Source organism: Mauremys mutica, chromosome 21, assembly GCF_020497125.1.
Source record: "Mauremys mutica isolate MM-2020 ecotype Southern chromosome 21, ASM2049712v1, whole genome shotgun sequence".
Classification (NCBI taxonomy): Eukaryota; Metazoa; Chordata; order Testudines; family Geoemydidae; genus Mauremys; species Mauremys mutica.
Genome location: NC_059092.1, coordinates 10,613,895 through 10,638,195, shown reverse-complemented (window position 1 = coordinate 10,638,195; position 24,301 = coordinate 10,613,895). Strand labels below are relative to the sequence as shown.

Below are 24,301 nucleotides of genomic sequence, written 5' to 3'. Positions count from 1 at the left end.
ATTATGAAACTTTGGGACAAATTAATTTAAAGTATAAGCAGGTATAATTCTGTTGACATCAGTAGAGTTGTGCCTGCTTCAACCAGCACTGAAATTGAACCCACAGTTTTCAGAACATCCTTCTCTGATACACTCTGTGGAACATTAGAGTTTTACTTTTAAAAAGGGGATGATATTTTAGTAGTAATCAAACAATAGTTTTTTCAATTTAATGAAGTGCTTCTTATCTAAATTTACACAAATAATCCACTACAATGTTGAAAACCCAAATGCTATACACTGCAGCTATCTAATGAGACTAGACAGTGACATTGACTATAAATAGTAAGTAAAACTGGACCAGTCTGGTTTGTTTGCATTGTGTATAAAGTGTAATAAATCCTAAACAAACATTGTGAAGGATGGAAAGGTAAATGAGGCTTTGACTAATTCTTTAGTTGTAAACTAAGGTTGTAATAAATAACCAGGAAGGGATTTCAAAAATAAATTTATTTTGATAGACATGTTTCTAAAAGCCACTACCTTAATGAAAAAAACACATAAATCAATAGAGGCAAAACAATCCTCTTTTTTTAGGTGGGATCCTTAGTCGCAACTTTTTGTTTCGGTGTCTGGGACAGCATTATCTTCACTCACACAAAGGCTGCTGTAGCTTCACAGCTGAGAAAGCAGCTTATTAAAGGGCATTATGGACAGTCTAAAATTATTGAAAACAAAACAGTCCATGGGGACTTTAACCTTCCTCTCCTCTGTCTTTTACTCTGCTCATTACTGGTGCTAAATAACTCTCCGCTTCCCCTCACAAAATGCTTGCAGCATTAATATGTAAATGAAATCTTTCAGAGTTCCCACAGATCCCAGTGAGCTTACTGTATGGCAACATAGAAATTGCTTCCCTTCTCTCCAGTACTAGAAAGGAGGTGTTAACTGCTAAAAGAAATGCTATTTTATATTTTAATTGATTTGCAAATACTTGTGGGTTTCTTAAAGCCTCAATTCTACAGGAAGGTGCAAGATTGTTATCAAAATGGCTCCCTTACTCAGTATATTTGTGGGTTAGGTATGTGGGAGCAAGAGTGCATTTTTAATAAACACTAGTCATAGACTATCTTATAATTCAAGAGAGTTCCCCTACAGAAGAGGTCAGTGATGTTCTAGTGAACTTAGTAATGAAATGTTCCAAACATGATTAGGAAGGACATGAACATTGAATTTGTCAAGTGGAAGCTTCCTCTCTTGTGTTTTTGTCTCAAAGCATTCTGAATTCTCTGTTTGAGGAGTGGGAAAAGTCCCCTCCACCCCACAATAAAATATGAATTGCTGCAAGAGAATTATTTACTGCGATGAAAAGTAGAGAAGGATGTAGATGGGCCTACCTTTTCTTTTTTTTCCCCCAGAAGGTTCCCTGATTTAGGAAGGTAAAGGTGAGATGGGATGCATGCCAAAAGAGACTTCAAGATTAACTGTCAACATCGTTGCAGGGTATTGTGGGCTAAGCAGACATGCCTGGTTACAGTTTGGGTGGGGTCAAAAATGTGTATCTTAACCCTTGGGTTGGGGCCTTCCCACAGAATGCCTTAGCCATTGCTGTAATTTACAAAGGAAGACAATGACACTATGTGCTACTTACATGTTGGCTACACAAACTATTTCTCTAAGATAACCACTTTTTAAAGGGCTACAGTAATATTATCACAAAGTAATCATGTTACTTAGAAGTGTGCTATATTAAACATTGTCCTTAGTGATCTTGGTATCATGACTCCACCAGTATCCTATCCCTGATGCTTCTGTAGGTGTTGAAGATAAACACTTTGTCAAGAGTTTGCAGGAGCCCGGTGCCCCGTAGAGCAGGCTTATCTCAGGTTTTACTGAAAACAAATTAACATTGAACTAAGACTAGCTAGTTAGGCATTAAAGTCCACAACAGAAACAGTAGTTCTTCACAGAGATACAATGCATACACTGTCCTGGGTAGGCCTTGACCATGCCAGATCACTTGGGTTATGGTAGACACAACCTTGTTTCACCCAGAACTGGCCCCTAGTAGAACCAGCCAACTGTTTTTATCTGAGCTGCTGGGCCCTGATTGGCCCCTGCCAGCTCCTGGCCCTTCTAGGTGTGGGAGGACCAAGTCTCACTCATTTTGTCTGTGGCTGATCATGTGAGGCCTCTCTAGGCAACCTGGAGGATGGTCTGAATTCAGTGCTCTTTTTCAGCATTACTACTACTTTGGGTGGGGTGTGCCACGGTAGAAGGGCCTCCAGTAGGGGGCAGCAAGTGCCCAGAACACCCCCTTACATCCGTGTTCTAATATTATGGTAATCATTTGCTCAGCTAGGAAAGCTGAACATCTAAATGTTTTTTCTTCAATCCTGCATTTTAGCAAGTGTTTCCTCTTCACATCATCATCTTTTAATAAAAAACAACGTCTGGAGGAAAGGATGGTCTTGTAGTTAATAATTCACAGGCCTTGGACTCAGGAAATCTGGGTTCTGTTTCTGGCTCTGCAGTAGACTCAGTGTGTGACTTCCAGGCAAATCACTCATTCTCTGTCTCATTTTTTCCCATCTGTAAAATGTGGATTTTAATACTTACATGCCTCATGGTGTGAGGTTAAATCATTGTTTGTAAAGTGCTTTGAAGATTAAAAGCATTATATATGTGTTTATCATTTTACTTCTAAAGCCAGAATTATAAAATGCAAACAGCTGTAAACCTGGCAGTTCAGCTGCCCAAAGTTCATTTTGGTCATATATAATTTTTCATTTTTAAATCTTTTTTCTTTGTAGGGCTAGTGTGGTGGTTGTAGGATCAGAAAGAAAAGGGACAGGGAAAAAATTGCTTCTATGAATACTTTTGTCTGCGTCTTCCATCCCTTTCTCCCCCTGTTTTCCTCTTGTTCATGGGTGATCTTGAATGGAAAAGTAACATTGTCATTTGTATTACCATTAAAGGAAAAATATAAGATTCATCTAAGAGATCTCTTAAGAATCCATCATTTATCTCAGCTGAGGAAAATCTAGTTCAGTTGGGTAGGGAATTTTGTGTTAGTGTTACAGCCTTTTTAGCTGCTGCCTTAGTAGGATGTCATTAGTGGTAGAAATATACCTCTACCTCGATATAACGCTGTCCTTGGGAGCCAAAAAATCTTACCGCGTTATAGGTGAAACCGTGTTATATTGAACTTGCTTTAATCCACTGGAGTGCACAGCCCCGCCCCCCCGGAGCACTGTTTTACCGCATTATATCCAAATTCGTGTTATATCGAGGTAGTGGTGCAGTAGGCAAATCAAAACTTATCCCTTTATCTTTTTCAGTCACTGTGCAAACCCTTTACCACACTGATTTTATGTCCCCCCCCCATCCTGTCCAGAGAAAAATAATTGCCTTTTGAAAATTAAAAAAAGCTGTAAATGTCACCTAGATGCTGTTCCTTACTTTCCCGCCTTCCCTCTCTTCTGTGTCTCTCTCCCTCATCCGGTCCTGGAGAAAGCCTCTCTGCTTATTAGGAAATAAATGCCCCTTTCTGTTTTGTGTCTACTTAACCACCAATTATTAAGATAAGTAAGAGTGCTCCCGTGCTGAGCTCTTTAGTAGGATCCATGGAAGAAGCTGACATTTTGTCTTGGTACAAGACGCTCAAGCTTCCCTCTTTCCTAGAAGTCCTCAACACAGTTGGTCTAGTCATGCCTGGGGTCTGCAACTGTTTCATCATCATAGCTCATTATAGCAAGTTCTAGGCAGTGCTGTGGCTTTCTGGTTAGAGGAGTGAATATCTTCTTGTGAATCCAACTAGCCCCCATCTTCCACACCCTCCCTTTCTCCTCTGGCAGACCCTGCCCCTTTCCATAAATATGGACATCATAAAGGGTCACAGGGAGCAATGAATTTGTTTAAGTAATTTCTTTGTGATGACATGTTTGTTTCTTGAGATATTACCAGTTCCATGTCCTGTGTGAGATAGCAGTAGGCCTCCTTGGGATAGAAACAAGACCTGTTCTCAGTGGAGAGGGAATTCTAGTAGTCTTGATATGTTAGGAAGCAAAGTCAATCCCAAACATAAGTAAATTGGGAATTCCCTTCTCCCCTTATCCTCTTCCAAAACTAACAGCCTGATACACAGAAAACTGTACAGGCAGTTGTCTGGCTCTATGTTGCCTCAGATCTCTCTTTTCTAAGAAGCTTCATGCCATAATTATTTAAGACTTTAACGAGATAACCAAGGAAATGTTGGCCTGGATCACAGCAACCCTAGGAGAAACAAATTTGTTATTAACAAATAACAGCCAAAGCAGAGAATGACAGTCGATTCACCACTGGAGTAGTAAGAAAGCTGTCTCTGTAAACTGTATCTTATGTCTCATTAACTCAAGAAAAAAATTCCAAAGCTGCTACTGTCTTGTGCAAGGGAATGTCTAAGTATTATAATACATTGCATAGCTATGCCTTCTTCCCAGGGAGGATCTCAAAGTATAATCATTTAATTATAATTGTGGTAGGTAAGATAAGGAAACAGGCACAGAGAATGAAAGTGACTTGCCCATAACTGCTTGGTGACTCAGGTGGGAACAGAACCCAAGATGCCTGATTTGTTGCTCTAACCACTAGATCTTACTACCTATATAAATTCAACATTTGACATCTGTTATAAATGAACTTACCATCAAAGACTGTAGAAATCTTATTAGTCCTCATGAGAGGCTCCTTCTGGCCTCTGCAGGAGGAAGGCTTTACCACAGTGCCCCCAAAAATACCTAGCTTGAGTCAAATATTGTAATGACATAGGCTTTAGCTCAGCTAACTTAGCACATATACTCTGCCTTGTCTGCCCTAGACTTTTACATGTTAGTTAGAATAAGTAAGCTTATGTTCTAACATTCCTTTAAATCCTAGTATAGACAAAACCCTTGATAGGTGATTATATTTTCCTCTTTCGTTAAAATTTCCTTCAATGTAAAAAACAACCTTACACAGACAAGGTAACATTTTTCAAGAGGGGACCCATAATTTTTGGTGCCTGAGTTTTTGTGTTTCCAATTTGACACATTTTGGGCACGATTTTCAGAAGCACTAAGCACCTAAAACTCCGAACTGCAGTCAATGGGAACTCTGAAAATCAGTCCCAAGGTGTCTAATGTTGGATATCAAAAATGTGAGCATCCAAAACAATATGCTATTTTTGAAAATATAGCTACAAATGAGTAGGTTTGGAAATGGAGATTTAAGGCCAATAGGTATAGTAACATATAGTATACAATATCATCTGCTTAGCTGAAATCCCTATGCTATGCTGGAACCATGGGGTAAATTAAGGATGGAGTTTTAATCAGCTAAGAATGTTTTGATTTTTGTGAGTTTGAGTTCTAGTCATGGAAATTTCTTTCCATCATTCAGAAAACTGGTTTAACCTCTTTACTAATAAAACAAAATATTCAATACCCAGTTTTCAACAGGCCTCCAAAAATGGGTCTATAATGATTGCAAGTGCTTTGTTCTGCCTGGGGTTTTCCCCTTGCAGATTTTGTTGGCACACAGTCCTTAATATATAAGTAATAAAGCTTTTCTTTTGATCGTCAAACTGGCATCCTAACAAGATGGAGACCATTTGCAGTGCCTGATGTTAAATCCCTGTGCTGTTGGTAAGTCATTATCTAGCAAGATAATGACTACAGTCAGGTGCATCGTAAATACAAAATTTTATCTGGAAACATTTTATTTTAAAATACAATTAACAGATGAGACTGAGGAGAAAATAGGATTCTCAGCATCTGAACTTTAAGCCCAGATTTCATAACAAAATGGGATTTTAAGCCCTACCCTTGTACTAAACAGCCAGTGGTGCGTGTCTTTTTTTGCCCACCTCATCTAATCTTTCTGGGAATTTCTAGTGCACCCATCACAGTGGAATCTAAGCACTAAGTAGTGCAGTAAAGGCTGCTGAATTATTTAATTTGAGATATTTGTAACATTGTTCTGACATAGTATAGAGGCAATGCCAGAACTCTGGTATCCACTAGTCACGAAAAATACTGAGATCACTCTTGATCCCAGCTTGGCTACAATAATGTCCCCAAAGAAGGAAATTAATAATACCTTGGGTGGCTCCTGAAAGTGACCAGCACATCCCTCGCGGGGGCCGGAGGGGGGATGGCAGGGGGTCTCCACGCATTGCCCCTGCCTGCAGGTCGGCCGCAGTTCTTGGCAAATGGGAGCTGCAGGGGCAGGGCATGGAGACCCCCTGACCTCCCCCAGGGGCTGCAGGGACATGCTGGCCGCTTCCAGGAGCGGCGCAGAGCCAGGGCAGGTAAGAAGCCTGCCTTAGCCCCACTGCATCAGACTTTTAGCACCTAAAATCTCCTGGTTTGGCACTGGGAGGTGGGGAAGAGTTGAGGGAGGGGGAGGAGTTGGTCAGCGGGGCCTGCGGACCCCTTGGAGTACCTTCAGGGGTCCCCAGGGGTCTGCGGACCCCAGTTTGAGAAATGCTGCTTTAGAGAATTAAGCATCACAACATCCTTCCAAAACTGATAAACTTTATTATCCCCATTTTGTGGATGGAGAAACCCAGGCATGATAGAGACTGGTTTTCAGAGGCACAGAGCATCCATATCTTCCATAGTCCAGGTGGAGTTGTAGGTGCTTAGCACTTCTGAAAAGCAGGCCCTAAATGACTTGCCCAAGTGAGTGGCAGAGCTGGTAAGAGAAGCCTGGTCTCCTGGTTGCCTGTCTTGTGCTTTATGAATAATAGAATGGTAAATTGGCAAGTTGCCTAGTAGCAAAAGGTCTGCAAGATCTTAAAATCTGAAAAACTCAGTGATCCCAAAACTCAGAATAGTTGTTGGAGATAGTAAGGGAGAAGGGAGCAAATTGTTTTGAACCCATCATTTTAAGAAGAGGACCTTGAGAATTCACAAAAGGTCGCCAAAATACTACAGATCCCTCACTAAAAAGTTTTCTAGAGGTATGCATTTCAACCTGGGTGCTACACTGATACTATATAAAATTGCTGTAGGATATGTTACACAACCAAGTAATCAAATGAGGATAGGAGAGCTAGAACTTGTACAGTATTTTATTTTTAAATTACACTTTGCCCATAATGCCTTCAGAAGCAAATACATCCTATTACAAATGAGAAAATTGTTTCATTGTGGAGCTGCCAACTCCTCACTGCCATAAAGTAATTTTGGATCTTTCCCTCAGACTCATGTATTGTGCTAATTAACATTATTCTAACTGGAGGATCCCAGAGCGATGCTTCCGCATTTTTCTTTCCAGCTTTTGTTGGTGCTCTCATGTTCTTTTCTTAAATAATTAATAATCATTACTGCCTGCTGTGCAGTGTGTATGTGCTGGTAATAATCTCAGAACCCATCATGTTTGCACCATTCCTGTTCCTGTCTGCAGCTTGGGTTTGCTCTTTGGAAGAGCTTTCATGTTAAGACCTTCATTAACTGTCAGTGGGGTACAGATTTCAGTGGCATTAAGCTTTGATGTCATTAAATAAACTATCAAAGGACAGGCCACTGATTTCATTGCTCTGACTATTTTTATGTAATTGAGATAAAATATAAAATAGAATAAAAATATATTTACTAAGTAACACTTATAACCCTTTTCTTCGCAATAATTTTATAAATGATTAGACCCAGATCCTCAAAGTCATCCCCCTGGGGAGAGGGATAGCTCAGTGGTTTGAGCATTGCCCTGCTGAATTCAGGGTTGTGAGTTCAATCCTTGAGGGGGGCTACTTAGGGATCTGGGGCAAAAATTGGTCCTGTTAGTGAAGGCAGGGTGGTGGACTCAATTACCTTTCAAGGTCCCTTCCAGTTCTAGGAGATTGGTATATCTCCTATTATTATCTAACTCCCAGTGATTTCAATGGGAATTGGGCACCTAAATACCTTTGAGGATGTGAGCCTTAACTCATTGTTCCCCCAACTCTTGTGTGTGGAAGGTAAGTAAGCAACTTAACCACCAAAGAAATCAGTGTCAGAACTGAGATTTTTGTGTTCCAATTTTGTGTTAACTTCTCTCATCAGTGAAAATCTCCATCCTACTTTTACTGAAAATAATCAGTTAATGTTCATTAAACTGTGCATCCCAATGATTGACACCTTTTGTAGCGCTACAGGATTCAGTCATTCTGGCTGCATTAATAGTTGGACATGAACACATGAGTCTGTTAGGAGTTTAAGCTTATGCCATATTTATTTGTAAACATAATTTTCCCAAGGCATGAGATTTGACTTTTGACTTTATATCATAGCTACCTCAGAATGGCTCAATGGCCATGTGACTTCCTCCTAAAATTATAAGAGTTGAAGGTTGTGGCATCTATGCTCAGAAAAGCAATTTTGCATAGATTTGCAAAAAAGACCTATTACTTGAATGTCACAATAATTTGGGCATTCTTAATATATCAGTTTCTTGGCAGGGTTAGAACATAGCTGGTTATGGTGTCTGTATTTTAGTCTTAGTGGAATGTGTTTTAATACTGGGCTGGAGATACCAAATTCACAGCCATGAAAAATGTGTCATGGACCATGAAATCTGGTCTTCTGTGTGCTTTTACCCTATACTATACAGATTTGATGGGGGAGACCAGCATTTCTCAAATTGGGGGTCCTGACCCAAAAGAGAGTTGCAGGGGGGGCAAGGTTATTTGAAGGAGGTCACAGTATTGCCACCCTTACTTCTGCACTGCTTTTAGAGCTGGACGGCCGGAGAGCGGTGACTGTTGGCTAGGCACCCAGCTCTGAAGGCAACTCCCCACCTGCAGCAGCACAGAAATAAGCCTGGCAATACCATACCATGCCACTCTTACTGCTGAGCTGCTGCCTTCAGAGCTTGGTGGCTGGAGAGTCGTGGCTGCTGACTGAGGGCCCAGCTCTTCAGGCAGCAGCATAGAAGTAAAGGTGGCCATACCATACCATGCCATGCCATCCTTACTTCTATGCTGCTGCTGGCAGTGGCTCTGCCTTCAAAGCTGGGCTCCCGGCCATCAGTCGCTGCTTTCCAGCTATCCAGTTCTGAAGGCAATACCACCACCAGCAGCAGCAGCGCAGAAGTAAGGGTAGCAGTACCACAACACCCCCTACAATAACCTTGTGGCGCCCCTCCCCCCCAACTCCTTTTTGGGTCAGGACCTCTACAATTACAATGCTATGAAGTTTCAGATTTAAATAGCTGAAATAATGAAATTTACAATTTTTAAAATCCTACCACAGTGAAATTGACCAAAATGGATTGTGAATTTGGTAGGGCCCTAGTATAGCACAACCATATCCAGCTGAGTAGGATGGCTAGCGGGAAGGTGAGGCTGAGTCCACAGCATCACCTGGCAGTGCTTTATAATGTCAGCGTCTGATTTATAATATCTGTCCTAACAAGGTGAGCATCTAACTTCATACCAGGACATGGACTTAGAGCCAACTCTGCTAACGGTACTAACCTGTCAGCAAGAAGCTTAAATGACAGTACCAGTGGCTTCCTGGCTGTACTAGCAACCTTGCAATGAGCCTGTGTTTAGTCCACTCCTGTTCTTCCTTCCCTAAACACCAGTTCTTACTCTTCTCCGCCCCACTGCTTTTGCCGCCCTCCCCTTCCTCAGACTGACTCCTCCCTTAGGTGTGTTGTCCACACCCCTTCCTCACTGGCTCCTCCTGCAGAATCATTGACCCCACCCTTTATTCTCGTCCTAACCCCCAACCCTCTTCCAAGCCAGCCATCTCCCTACATTTTAACTCCTCCCACTGGTGATTTGGCCACGCTCACCCCACTCCTTTACAATTCTGCCCTCTCGTCTTAGTTTTAATCCCATTCCTTGTCCTCTGGCTGTTCCCTTTCCTAGGCTCCCCCCTTCCCATGGCTTTAAACTAACCCCCCTCCCACCCCCCCGTTAATTGTCCCGCCCCTTGACTCTAGCTCCACCCCAAAGGTGGCCACACCCCTTCCACCTCTCTGGCCCCTCCCTTCCTTGTGGCTCTAACTCCTCCTCCTTTGCCACGATGGCCCCACCCCCAGGTTCTGAGGCCGCCTTTTGCCCCTCCCCCCTCGGGTTGTGCCTGAGGCGCCACCGCAGCCCTGGGCGCTGGGACGCGGCGGGTCCCTCCCCCGGAGCCGCCCAGGCGCCTCCCTCCCTCCCTGGGCCGCCGCGGTGAGTCACGACGGAGGAGGCGGCCGCTCTCTCTCGCCTTCTCTCTCTGCCGCGGCTCCGGATCAGGCCCCCGCTCCTGCTGTCGCCGCCGCCCGTTCGCCTGCCCCGGGCCGGTCTGGCCCCGCACCCAGGTGAGCACCGCCTGCCTGCGGGCCCGAGACTCCGCACCCGCCCGCCCTTTGTTCCCGGGGCTCGGGCTGCTGTAACAAAGGGAGCTGGGCCGGGCCGGGAGCCGCTTGGTGCGAGGGAGCCTGGGGGCCAGCCCCCCACTGCCCCCGTCCCGGGCCCCTCTGCCAGACCCGTCACCGCCTGGCTCCTCAGCTCCAGCCCCCCGCCCTTCCTTCTCCCCTTCCTGGGGCCTTCCCTCCACCCCGGGGCTGCCCCGGGCCCCCTCCTGGGGCTGCCCCGCTCCGCTCCTCACCCAGGGCGCCTCTCCGCTTCCCCGTTCGCTGCCTCCCTGCCCTAGGGCTCCCCCAGGCCCCTCCACCCCTTTCTCGGGGCTCCCCGCTAGGCTCCAGGCCCTCCCCGGGGGGCCCCGAATCCCCCCTGCGCTCTGCTCTCGGGGCACCCGGACCCGCCCTTCCCGAGGCTGGTCTCAGCGCCCCTCCCAGGGCATTCCTCTGCAGAGTCCCCCGTCCGCTTGGTCCTCCCTTACCTGCACTGAATCCCTGCCCTCCTCCATCCTCCCCGGTCCCCTCACCTCGCTACTCTGCCCCACACAACCTTCCCCCACCGAGGATGCTGATTTCAGCCTGACTCCTCACTGGTTCCGCCCTAGCCGGAGCTGCCTGGCGAGGTAGTCACAGTCGTACACCGACTGATGAAGATGACACTTCGCTTTCGGTCAGGTCGTATAGCCGAGAGCTACTGTCTTCAACGTGCTCTGCAGCCTTTTATTCTCCCTTCTCTCTCCTTCTGCTGGTGGTGCAAAAAATCTTAACTGCTGCCGCTGTGGAAGGTTGGGTAATAGCATGTGATTTCTGTTTGCTTAGAGTCCAAGTGGTTTTAGGCATTCATGACTTTTAAACCCCAACTAGTAATGGATACTTAGCCACCACAGTCTTTTAAAATAGATATGGTATTTTGCTTTACTTCCTGACTGCTATATAGTGTTTCTGTGCACTCTTAAACAGCTGTTATGTCCTACCCCAGAAGTGACTGCATTTCTGTGGCAGGTGAGGTAATTCCCACATAAAGCTGATTAATGTACTTTAAAATCTTCAGAATGACAGGTGGGGAATACATTTTTAATAAACAGAGCACTTAATCTTACAGCAATGTATTCCATGCAATCTGTTCACGTGTATAGTATGGCTTATAAAAGTTATACCCAGCATCATAGCTGTCTAGCTGGTAGAGACAAATACAGGTAATTTAGATTGAATGGCATACCGGTAGAGGAAATTTGAAGAGCTTCGTTGTGAGGCTCCAGGAAGTATTTAATAGAGATTGAGATGGAATTTAGTTGCAGATAATATCTGTATAACATTGAATGTTAATAGATGTGCTCTTGATCATTTCTGTTAAAGAAACATATCATTGCAGGGTGCACAATGTTATGGTAGCCTTAGGCCTGAGCCAGTGATGCAGTTGCAGTAGGGTTCTGTGCTTCCAGGGGTCTGTTCCTGTACCGCATGCATGCAACTGGACTCCCAGTGCCATCTATTCTGCTTCCACTCTTCTGACTTTGGTAGGCTTCAGCAGAGACTTCATTCCCCAGCTTCCTGCTCCCCAGTTGAATACTGAGGATAAAGGTGGACATCTGTTGGCTCACAGTATATTTTTTTCTTCACTTTGATGGCAGACAGCTGCTTGTGACAGGGACAGTGAATGATACTCCGTAGAGCAAATCATTGTCAGAGGCCAGGGAGAGAGGTATGTCAGTAGCTGAAATACTGTTTCTGCTCTGGGAAATGGATAAGAAATTAGTTTGGGTTCTGCTTACCATCTAAATGTACTTTATAAATACATTTCTGGTACACTCTGAGGAAAAGTAAAAGCCACGTCTTTTTGTGGACTGTATATATACTCTGTTGTGGGACAGAAGAATAGAATAGTTTGCTCTTTTGTGGAGGGTCTTTTTGAGGATTTCTGAGCTCTTGACAAACTAATTAAATAAGCTTCATAACTCTCATCTGAGGTGAGGTAAGGCAAGGCATCCCTTTCTTATAAATGGGGTAAGTGTGCAAAAACTGAGGCACAAAGAAGTTAGGTGATTTGCTTAGTCTTTTGAGCTAATCAGGCTACATCCTAGTTTCAAAAATCTGCAGGATTACTGGCTTTGAATCAAGTACTGTAGAAAGTTAGACAGCTACTGTTCTGTTATACCCAAACAGCTGTCTTTTCTGATAAATATTGAGGGGAGCACAGTTTAGTGTGTATAAAGTAAAAATTACCTTTAGGTAGCCCACTAAAGTACTATGTTGTGCGTTAATTTCTCTAGCTTTGATATTTTATTGCCAGTGTCTGACATGAAGTGTGTATTGATGTATAGCCAGTTATTTGTCATGGATTGGACGTGCATCACTGTAATTTAGTGTAAATCCACTTACACACCCTTCAATATTTCTATACTACTGTTCCTTTACATAAACAGACTTATCAACCACAAAACTAGTGCCCTATTCTCATCCTTCCTTTTGCCTCTGCCAAATTGGCATAGATGGAACACAGTAACGGATGTGCTGTAGAAACATTGAAGTGGCTTCATGATGCTATAAGCTGGAAAAAGTGTTTGCTCTTATTATTTGCAGCATTTTTGTAAAAATTAGTAGATTCCAGAGTATAACTAGCATTTGTATGTGTGGATTTGTGCACTCTTTCAGTTGATGTAAGCACGTGTTAATTGGATAAATCTAAGCAGCGGCTTCTAGAATTAAAAAATAAATCATAAAGTGGCAACGAGAGAGAGGGAGACTTAAGTGAGTTAACTTTATAAGTTGGCCATTTGAAGTGCTTGGGTCCTCGTAAAAACTACTGTGAAATAAACTACTTTAAAATGTAGCGTCATTAAAATAAAAATTTTAGCAAAATCCTGAAAACACCTCAAAGTGGACAGAGATGGAGATTTCCAGTGGAAACCCATTCAATATTCTGGGGATGGCACCCACAACATTTACATGAATCATTTGTCATCTTCGTGGACACATAATTATTATTTATTTGTTATTGCAGTAGCACCTAAGTCCCCTAGTCATTGACCAGGAATCCATTGTGCTAGAAGCTTTACAAACACAGAATAAAAAATAGAGTCCCTGATGCCAAAAATGAGAATGGAGCAATTCTGCCTGATAGTGATGCATGTGCTTTAGGACCTCATTCAGAAGGGAGAGCAGTATTTTTTTTTAAATGTAAGTGTCTGGGGTTTCTGCCAATGTTGAATGTTCATTACAAGAAATAATTGGTTAATGACTGTACAGTACTTTAAAGATATGAAGTGATATTTTTAGTATTAAGTAGTAGTATTAGGGGAATGTGAAAGACAGGTTCTGAATGAAACCCATATATGATATCTATACATCTGTTGTTTACAAATTTAATTGCCTTGTGTGATTTTTTTTTCTCCCCTTGTTATTTCCAGTTTGTGTCATTCTGCACTTCTTGTTTTGCAAGGAACAGAGTCAGGGCTACAAGAAATTTTATTTATTTCCTCCCCCCAATGGCAAAAAACTCTCAAATTTGAAATGTTTCTAGTATTAAATGTAAGCTCAAAACAGTATCATAGATGTATATCCTATTATGTGGCAAATATAATGTCCATCAGGGGTTTGCATACACATGGTTATTCATGTAAAATATTAAAGAATGGTAGGTGCATAGGAAACAACTTGTGTAAAATAAATTGGTCATGGCTATTTGCTATGAAATGCTGTTGGGTTGCTAACATCTCTAAAGTTTCATTATCATCTGGAATTAGAACCTTTCTGTAAAATGTAAATCTATTCAATTAAAAAAAAATTCATTTATACATCCAGTATTTAAATAGAAAGTAGCCATCTTCATAGACTGACCTAGTTTGTGATGCCGGAAATACAGCTCAGCATTGAGTGCATATGGGAGGCAAGAGACTTTCAAAACCCACCGTTGAATTTATTTAGAAAAAATTCATTACAGCTTTCTTCATAACAACTTTGATATCTCTTGAAAATTTTCCATTCATTCAGATGCTGACTTGCATTTCCTCTGTTGCAAACTTATCAGATTGGATTTCCAGCTGAGAGGTATCCGTAAAATAGTAGCTGTCACTGACACACCAGCACCAGTCATGGAGTTGAGATGCTGAAACAGTGACTGGTCCTTGTATAATTTTTTTTTTTTGTAAATAGTAGAATTCTTATGGTTCTGCTGAATATTTATATAATGGGGAGTCAGTAGAACAAGGAGATGTGCAGGAAATTGATTAGACAGTGAAAGTGTTGAGTAATTGAGATTTCTGTATTTGCAAATGTAATTCTTTAAATACTAAAACTAATCAGTCATGTTTTTAATTTTGAAGTACTGTCCACTATGGCATGCTCCTCTGGAATGCTATCTGTGGCTGAATAGGCCTACCATAAACCACAAAGACTGAAACACAATAAATAGAGGCTTACAAGAAATAAAAAACATATTTAACGTTTAGTAGTTTCTACTGAACACTCTCAAAGAAACAGTTCTTCCTGTCTCTCCCCCCCCCCCCAAGATAATTAGATTAATTAAGAGCCATCCTTTGTCCCCAGGTATCATGCAGAGTGCTCCTTACAAAGACATGCATATATAAATATTTAGATATGTTGTTTAAGATATTATCTAATAATCTTACACCTTAACTTACAAATTACATGAGAACTATACATCCTTCATATTTAAGGAACCAGTTTTGGAAACCCATTGTAAATGGCCTCTTCTGTGTGTCTCACAAAACTTTGAGACTATGCTCTATTTTCTGTCTTTTCAGTTTAAGAATTTTCATTTGCTGAGACATGAAGCGTGTGCATTAATTTCAGCCCTGATCCAAGAAAGCATGTTTAACTTAAATGGTACTATGCACATACTTAAAGCTAATTGAGCTACTCCTGTGCTTAAGTTAACCACCTGCTTAAGGTTTATGTAGTATTTACAGGTTAAGAGAAAGCAAGGACCAGAAACAATTCTCCTTGGTAATTTTATAGAGCGAGCACTTCTGAGGAGATGGGATTAACTCTGGGTTTGTGTTGGCCAAAGAAATATAAGTTAGTGTTGCATATTGCATACTTCAGAGAATTAGAAATGAGGGTTCCTTTGTTCTGTTCACTGCTCTGCATTTCACTTTGAATATGCTGAGTTGGACAAATGCTGAAAATACTTTGAATATCAGTTTGAATTTGTAAGTTAGTTTAAGTATTTGATCTTTTTGTGCCTCTTTTGCATTCACTTTCTGTGAATATTCTAGAAATGAACTTGATAGACATGAATGCTAGCAAAAAACTGAATTTAAAACTAATATGACTGGAAGCAGATTTTGTATTGAAAAACTAATCAATAGTATAAATCTTGGATTTCAGATTTTCACTTGACTATTTAAAATTCTCTTGGGTTGTCACATAAGTCACCAGTCAGAGAACAGAAATAATAAAACTTGACTTGCGTAAGTAACCAGCATCACTAAATATTAAAAATTTGCATGGGCTCTTTGCAGATTTGCAGCCCAAGAGTTATTTATCAGAAATTCTTCATTTTCTCAATTTGTTAGAGAATAATTAACAGAAAAATAGAAAAAAAATGTCAAATTTTTCATCATCTGCTTAGCTCTGTTTGTGACCATAGTCAAGTCAAGCTGAGTCACACAGAGGTTTCTTATCTTTCTATAAAATAATAAACTACCCTGTAAGATTGTTGTGAGATTGAATGTTAATACTGCCGCTGCACTCATAAGGTCTGTTTCAAAGTCCACTGAAATAATTGGGAGTCTTTTCATTAACTTTATGGGCCTGATTCAGAGCTCACTAATGCTTTTCATTAGGTCCCACCACGTACTCTATGGCAAACATGACCTACATTTTTTTTTAGTAAGCTCTCTCCAGTGCTGCAAACTGAAAATACTGCAGCAGCAATAAGTAAACAGTAAGTGGAGGTCTTTAATTAAAATATGAAAGAATAATGCCACCAGCACAATATTCTCTGGTATTTAATATATACATTTAATTTTAGGTGGTCCCTCAATTATCAATTAAACAATTTTTGTTTTGAATGCTGATAACTTAAATGAAAATTGCAGGGGAGTGGGGGTGGGGTTGTACAGTTAGTCAGGGGAGGCCGCTTGAGACTGGGGGATAAACACAATAGTTGGATGCTTCTGCTAAAATATCTAGTAGTGATACAGATACTAAAAATATATTCATTGTCTTATAAGTTTTGACACCCAGATTGAGATGAGTTGGAAGTGTTCATATCTCTGAGCTGCTTTTTTTTGGCTGTCAGCAGATTCTGGAAACTACTCATCAGTCTATGCAGGATTTGCATTTGGAAGATTTTTCCTTCAGTCCTGGAAGCTAGAGATTTTTTTTGTTTGTTTTTTTGTTAATGAAAACTTAACCAGTGCTGCAAAACTTACAGTAATGTATTGATTCAGTATTAAATTTCACAGCAACTGAAATGCATGGGGCCCTGATTACACCGTAGTTTATTCTGAACTGTGGAAGATTTCTCTTGTATAATAGTACTTGTGATTACTGTCTTAACCAAAAACAAAACAGTATGTTGTATCTACCTAAAATATTGAACCTGTACTGGTGAAAAAACTTAGCTTTTGACCCTAACTACATCATTTCTAAGGGACAGATTATAAAGTTGATAATGTTCTTAATGGTTAAACTAATATAGTAACCTCCATCTAGTTTTTCCCTTCAGCTGGGAATTTCACTTCTAGAGATGGTCTGTAATTATGCTAAATTGTTTGGGATATGCAAAAAGCCTTCTAGAATCTCATTGGATTTTCCCACTTATATGATATGGTTACACTGTAGCAGTTGATCAGTTAAAACCTCTTGAACAATAACTAATTTGAGAGCTCAAAACAAATCTCATTAAACACTTGCAAAAATATCTGCCTTGTATTGAGTGTGTTGGCTAATGGTCCCAGGGTTTCTGAAACACTTATTATAATTACTGATGTATAATAGCATTTTGGTTAAGTTGCTTACGTTGGTCGATTGAGGTATCCCTCTTCTTTGCTGTGGGTTGGGGTGCAATCTATCTGGTAACTGCTCTGCTTCAGATGCCTCTATATATCACAGAGGCCCAATCAGTCTTCTTGAAAAGTGTTTAGTGTTAATCCCCTAATAAATCAAACTTTCAGGACAGTTGAGCATGGGGTCCCATATGCACCATAGTTATTTTCTTTATTGATGTGAGTATATTCTCAGCCTCTTAGGGGCCTGTCTTTCTCTCAGTCTCCAATATTGTCTCCATTGCAATAAATTCAGTATTGATTGGGGGCACTGTTTAAGCCACTGACTGAAAGATTTTAGGGGTTATTTCTTTACAGCCCATATGTTAATAGGTTTCTGCTAAGGGGAAAATTCTGTTGTCAAGCTAATGAGTTCATTGAGATTATTTCACAGTTTAGTGCTAATATAACTAACTTTTCACATACAAGACTGTGTCTAGGAAGGAAGGAAATTACATCCCTGCTTCCTGAGAAACAGGGAGCCCCTTGAGGGCAAGATTTCCTTCCCTGCAATCCCACCTTCTATCAAAAAACCTTATATAGCATACAGTTACAACAAATGAAAAACTACAGATGGTAAAACATGTGCATCAAAACCAATATGTAATTAAGAGTTTGTGTTTTGAATTTGTGGATGGTAGAAGTCCTACTTGTGAAAAGGATGACAAGGAATGAAATCACTTTCTTCTCCACCTCTTCTCCCCCTCCCCCTTCACCCCCAATAAATCTCTTTGAAAACTGGGCTAGTTCATTTAATGATCTAATAAACAAAATGGAAAGTTTGAGGCTTTCTGCTGCCTTTTTAACAGAAGCTTCAAAGAGAGTAAAAAGGCAGGAAAATTGCTTGCATAGACTAACTATGGCATTAACACAGACCAATTCATAACATGCAGGAAAAATATTTCATCTGCAGTATATTCTTGGTAAGATCCTTGGAGCAGGGAACTCTTTTGCATAGAGCAAAGTATGATGTTAGTGCTATCCAAATAACAAGGCGGTATAAATGGTCTATGCTGCAACTGGCTACAACACATTCCCCGGCAATATAAATGTGCCAGGCAAATCATTAAATTGTTATAGATTTTGATTTTAAACAAAAACAACTGAAAAACACACTTTATTTTTAAAGCCAACTAAAGTTATACATTGATAAAAACAAAAAGTAGTCCCTTTCTAAAGGGATTTTAACCCTCATTAACTTTCTGGCCATGTATGGGAAGTAGCACAGGAAGCATTGTGTATATTGTACATGTGCTCCAAACATACTGATTTGGGCAGGAGTGATGCCTACATCATTACTTTGAAGCAGACTTTGTCACCCTTTGAGGCCAGAAAAGTGTTAATTGTTTTTGTCCATTGTTAAACAGACAATTTCCACAGAGTGCATTTATTAGCATTTGAGACACACACTAAAACGTATATAGTATTGCTAATCAAAACAGGAAATTGATCACCCGTCTAATGGTTATCCAATTCTAATAACTAGCTGTCACCTTGAGAAATAACAATTATAGGTAAATAGGCCAGTTATCTGCTCTAAAAGAGGTGTTGTACCTTAAACATAAAGAGCTTTCTCAGTAAAAGTATATGTTCTAGAACAGGGGTTCTCAAACTTCATTGCACCGCAACCCCCTTCTGAATACAAAAAGTACTACATGACTCCAGGAGGGGGGAATCAAAGCTTGAGCCCACCCAAGTCCTGCCAGCTCAGGCAGGAGTGGGAGAGGGCAAAGCCCAGGCCCCAGAGTGCGGGAGCCAAAGTCTACGGGTTTCAGCCCCAGGTGGGGGGGCCTGTAAACTGAGCCCTGCCACCCAGGGCTGAAGCCCTCTGACTTTGGCCTCGGACAGTGGGGCTTGGTCTTTGGCCCCAAGTGGTACAGCCCCAGGCCCCAGCAAGTCTAACACCAGCCCTGGCGACCCCATTAAAAAGGGGTTGTGACCCTCTTTGGGGTCCCGACTCACAGTTTGAGAACCCCTGTTCTAGAGTTACCATTGTCTCACATCAGCATAAATTGCAGGGCAGCACAGGTCATATTTTTCCATTAAAAATATCTTCAATATGCTGAGCATCTGCAGAAAGATACTTTGATGACTAGCACCATAGAAATACCTGTAAGTAAAAGGGTGCTTCCGTAGGTGATGTAGAGGAGATAAGTATTTCCAATCCATATTAATTATAGTGTCTCTAGTTAAATATAACAATAGTGTGCACTCAAAATGTGGAGAAGAAAGTTTGCTCACCGTCCAAAGGCAGTTTAAGACTCCAAATATAGTTGTTACAATTTTGGGGTTTTAGTCTCATTCTTGCAAATATATTTACAACTATAAATTCTTGCTGCTTTAATTGCCTACAGGAACTTATTAGATTTCTGCTTGTTCTGTTTTTTAGATTGTTCTACAAGGGTTTGTCATTTAAATGCTTTTGGTTTTAGTGTAATTTATGTTTAGATTTTGTCTTCTTTTTAATATAAACTAAAATGCCATTTCAGCCACCAGTAAGACTGAGTCAGAACAATATGTAATCATTTTAAAATCTAAATACAAAAGTGAATTATTGTGAATAATGTCTATTTGTCTTGAAATACAAAGCAATACTAGACTAGTTCTCCACTAGTGCAGCCTTGAGTGCTGACGTTTTCTTCCTAGTTCACCTTCTGGCCAGTAAAGAATAGCCTAATGGAGTTGGAAATACCTACACTTAGGTCATTCATACATATCTATATCAAGTCCTGTAGTATACTTTGATACATATATATGGTAGGCTTGTTTTGATTAAGCTCATTGTGGAAAAAAATTACATTTTACTTCTTATTCAATAAGTGTGTAGAGTGGCCTAGCAGATTGTCAATTTGTCCATTGCCAACAATGGGCCAATTCTTTATCGCTAGGCCTACTACATGGAGTTAAAGTATTGACACCATGTGAATGTTGGTTGCTATTGCCTCGTGCTCTGGCTTCTGTGTAATAAATAGCAGCCTCGTGCATATAGACTGGATTTTTCTGAAGAAAAGGTTCACAAGTCTTTAGACGTAAGAGCCTGGGTTGTTTTTTTACTGCTTTGAGTCTAGCACTTACTAGCTCTTGTAAAACCTCAAGTGAAAGATCCTCTCCTTGGAAATGTGAGAGAGTTCAGTGACAAAGATGACTAAGTCCATTATGAGTTATGTGACCACAGTTGTCAGTTTTGATCTTCATATGAAAATTCTTCCTTTAGCCCCTGAATCAGTTTCTGAAATATGTTCCCTAAGATGACTGCCAAATGATTAGTACCCCAAAATACATGAGTGGATACATTACAGTTGCCTCAAGGGCATCAACAAGAACTTGAAGTAGGTGTCCTCTTTTGGGACTTAAAAATAAAGTTATGAAAAAAATATTTCCCATTAAATCCAACTTTTAAAGATGGGGATCTTTGAGATCCTGAAAAGCCAGCTCAAGGTTCTTTGATGGAGTGCACAACAACATGTGGAGTAACTTTGTGGTCTGCAGTTTGAAACCTTTTTTCTCAAAGAGCAGTGGGAAATTATGGGAGTTGAAGTGGTTCACACAAGGAGGTTTAGTTTAATCATTTTGTCAACTTTTTTTTAAGAATTAAACCATCAGAAAATTGAATTTCAAGAGTTTACAAGAGTAAGGTAACTATGGGCTTCAATATGTTAAGTCCGGTCCCTTGAGAAATTAAGAGAAAGGGGCACCTTAACTGGTTACAACTAAAGTTCTGGGTTACGTCTAATTTTTTGTACATGCTATCTAGTTTCTGCTAGGTATCTGTCTTCCTATCCTACATCTTTGTACTGTTCCATATAAAACCATGAATCATCTAATGTTCTTGCAAGAAGTTCTGTCATTTGGCAGAGATGAAGGTTCTTTCCGACTTCTGACAAAAAAGTAGTAAACTATCATGAGAAATGAGTCCTAGCAACATCTTATTTTTTTGCATCTTTCATAGAATCACAGAACTGTAGGGCTGGAAGGAACCTTCAGAATGCGTCACGCCTGGGCCCCCCGTGCTGTGGCAGGGCCAAGTAAATCTAGACCATCCCTGACCAACCCATTTTTAAAAATCTCCAATGATGGAGATTCCTTCATCTCCCTTGGAAGTCTGTTCCAGAGCTTAGCTACCCTTATAGTTAGTTTTTTTCCTAATATCTAACCTGAATCTACTGTGCTGCAGAATATGCCCCTTACTACTTGTCCTACATGGACATGGAGAGCAGTTGATTACTGTCCTCTTTATAACAGCCCTTAACATATTTGAAGACTGAGCAGGGATCTGATACGTCATCTTTTCTCAAGATTAAACATGCCCAGTGTTTTTAACCTTTCCTCACAGGTCAGGTTTTCTAAATCTTTTATCATTTTTGTTGCTCTCCTCTGGACTCTCTCCAATTTGTCCATGTTTCCTAAAGTGTGGCTCCCAGAATTGGACACAGTACTCCAGCTGAGGCCTCACTAGTGCTGAGTAGAGCAGGACAATCAGCTCGTGTCTTACATATGACAATCCTGTTAATATACTGCAGAATATTCTAAGATACTAGTTTTATAGACTTCTTATTTCCAAATTAGTATGTCTTGCATTGCTTCATTTTGAGTTAATATGATGATAATATCTGTTAACTTGGGCATTAGTTGAAAAATGTAAATCTATTTTAATGCCTGTACAAAATGCTTTTACTTAAAGGCATGTGTTCTGAGAGTGAATTAAAGTGCCAAATTATTTTTGTTATTTTCAGCATACCTTTAGAGATCCTACCAAGACTTGGCTAGTGTGTAGTAAAAAATAAATGATTTGCTTTCTTACAGTGCATAAATGTTTATATAAATGACAGGAAAGTGTATATAATCCTAAATACAGGTAAATGCATAATATTTTTGTAACCACTGTCTTCCCTTCCATCCTATTGTTTGCTGTCACTTGCGTCATCTTTTCTAAAATTGTATTGCTTGTAAATTTTTCAAGGAGGGTACTATATCTTTGAAAATAAGCTTTTGCTAAAGGATTTTTTTTCTAGTTTTAACAAACATTTTAAATTAGGGACGTTATCAAACTTGCAGAGAGATTTGAATATCATTTCAGATACATAATGTAATTTAAAGGCACAACAAGGCTGAGTACTTTTTCTGGAATTAAAAATTGCCTTTTTTAAAAAAGGAGTTAACTAAAAATATATGCTGTTTCATTTACCTTTATGAGGCATACCAGATACTCTACGACATATGTTGCTAGTGTGATATTGTAAAAATCTAATTCAAAACATGGTTTTTGTATGCCTAAATCTCAAGATAAGAAACCATTGTGTAAGAATAATGGTTAAGTAGCTAGAATAGCTTCTCAACTTTCATGTTAGACCTGATGTTCAGAGGAACATACTCACCTGGGTTGTTCTTGCAACTTGCTTCATTAATATTTTCAAAGTGCTTTGAGATCTTCTCATGAAAGGAGCTATAGAAGTGTAACATATATAACAAGGAAAGGAAGTTTTCCCAGTTTGGTTTTATAAATTCTCATGTTTGGGTGGCTGCAGTTGTGGGTTTGTTTGTTCCCCCCCCCCCCCCCCCGAGGGAGGACTGTAACTGCTTTTTTTCTGAATTGGACAGGACACTCAGGGACCTCTGAACCTACATTTAGAGTTCCACATGAAGTGTAACTAAAATCTAACACCAGGAGTCCTCAGACTCCAAGACATACGTGAAGATAGCTCTGTGCCCAGAAAATGAGATTGAAAAAAGGCATTCAGGAGTTTAGCGTTTACTGTTCACTTATAAATAGCTGTTATGGGTTCTGGATTATTGTATCCTTCTGGAAATGGGAATTAATGTAGCCTCCAGCTGCCTGTGGCTGAAGGTCAGATTGAATTAGAAGAAAATTTTGTAGCAGGATTTGTAGATTCTGATTCCTGACTTCAGGTTTCAGAGCTCCAGCTGTTAACTGGAAAATCTGATTGTAAATCAACAAGGCTTTAAAGGTGCAGCATCCCTCACACTTATGGCTTGACCAGTGTGACTATGATGTCACCAAATGAAATGCTCTGTGGTGTAGTTGCTGAGGCCAATGGCTTAACCTTGGATAACATCACAGAGTTAAAGGGACTTCTTGTTGGCCGTTAACTTATATTTGCATAGTTCATGTGAAACCTGTGGAAGCTAGGTTTGTTCAAGATACCTGGTCATTTGAACTTTTATTGTCCTCTCCCTTTAATTTAGGTCTTTAGATTGAAATATGTCTTCATATAGATCCAGCAAGGATCAAAGAGAAAAATATTTTTTGTAACTGAACCAGCTCCCATTGGGTTTTCATTTGTTGGAAACATGCAACCTTCTAAAGGACGTTGTCAATCTACAACTTAAGAGATTCCCATATGATTGACATTAATACTTCACATTAATAAAACTGAACTGATAAAACTTATTTTAGTCCATTATTTGTGTGGGCAGTTTACTCCTTGCCTTTTGGTCAGCCTGCACTATGCTAATAGTGAAATAGAACAGACTTTTATTCTTATGCACAAGTACAATGTTGGTGTTTGGATATACAACATTGCAGAGGAATACTTCTCTGAAAGAAAAAAAAAAACAACAACAAAAAACCTTAGACTTGGGAGGGATAGGTCAGTGATTTGAGCATGGGCCTGCTAAACCCAGGGTTGTGAGCTCAATCCTTGAGGGGGCCATTTAGGGATCTGGAGGGGAGGGAAGGACAAAAAACCAAACAAACCTGTCAGGGACAGTACTTGGTCCTGCTAGTGAAGATGAGAGACTGGACTTAGTGACCTTTCAAGGTCCCTTTCAGTTCTCTGAGATATCTCCATATATTTATTTTATTTTATTTCTATTAAGATTTGGATTAAAAACAAATATGCTTTTCAGTCTAAAATGTTGTGGGTTTTAGTTGGGTGTCACATTCATGCAGAACCTAGAAATGAATTGGAGGATTATAGTTTTGATTCTTTTTTTGG

The 24,301-nt window shown here is 40.4% G+C and overlaps 1 protein-coding gene across 1 annotated transcript in view; it reads left to right on the top strand.

Annotated features, from left to right (window-relative positions):
* The first annotated feature begins 10,062 nt into the window (after positions 1 to 10,062).
* CTNNBIP1 (catenin beta interacting protein 1) overlaps positions 10,063 to 24,301 on the top strand; it is a 55,126-nt gene continuing 40,887 nt past the window's right edge. Inside the window, exon 1 of the mRNA XM_044996008.1 lies at positions 10,063 to 10,290. The gene's annotated coding sequence lies outside the window, so the exon portion shown is untranslated. The remainder of the gene's footprint in view (positions 10,291 to 24,301) is intronic.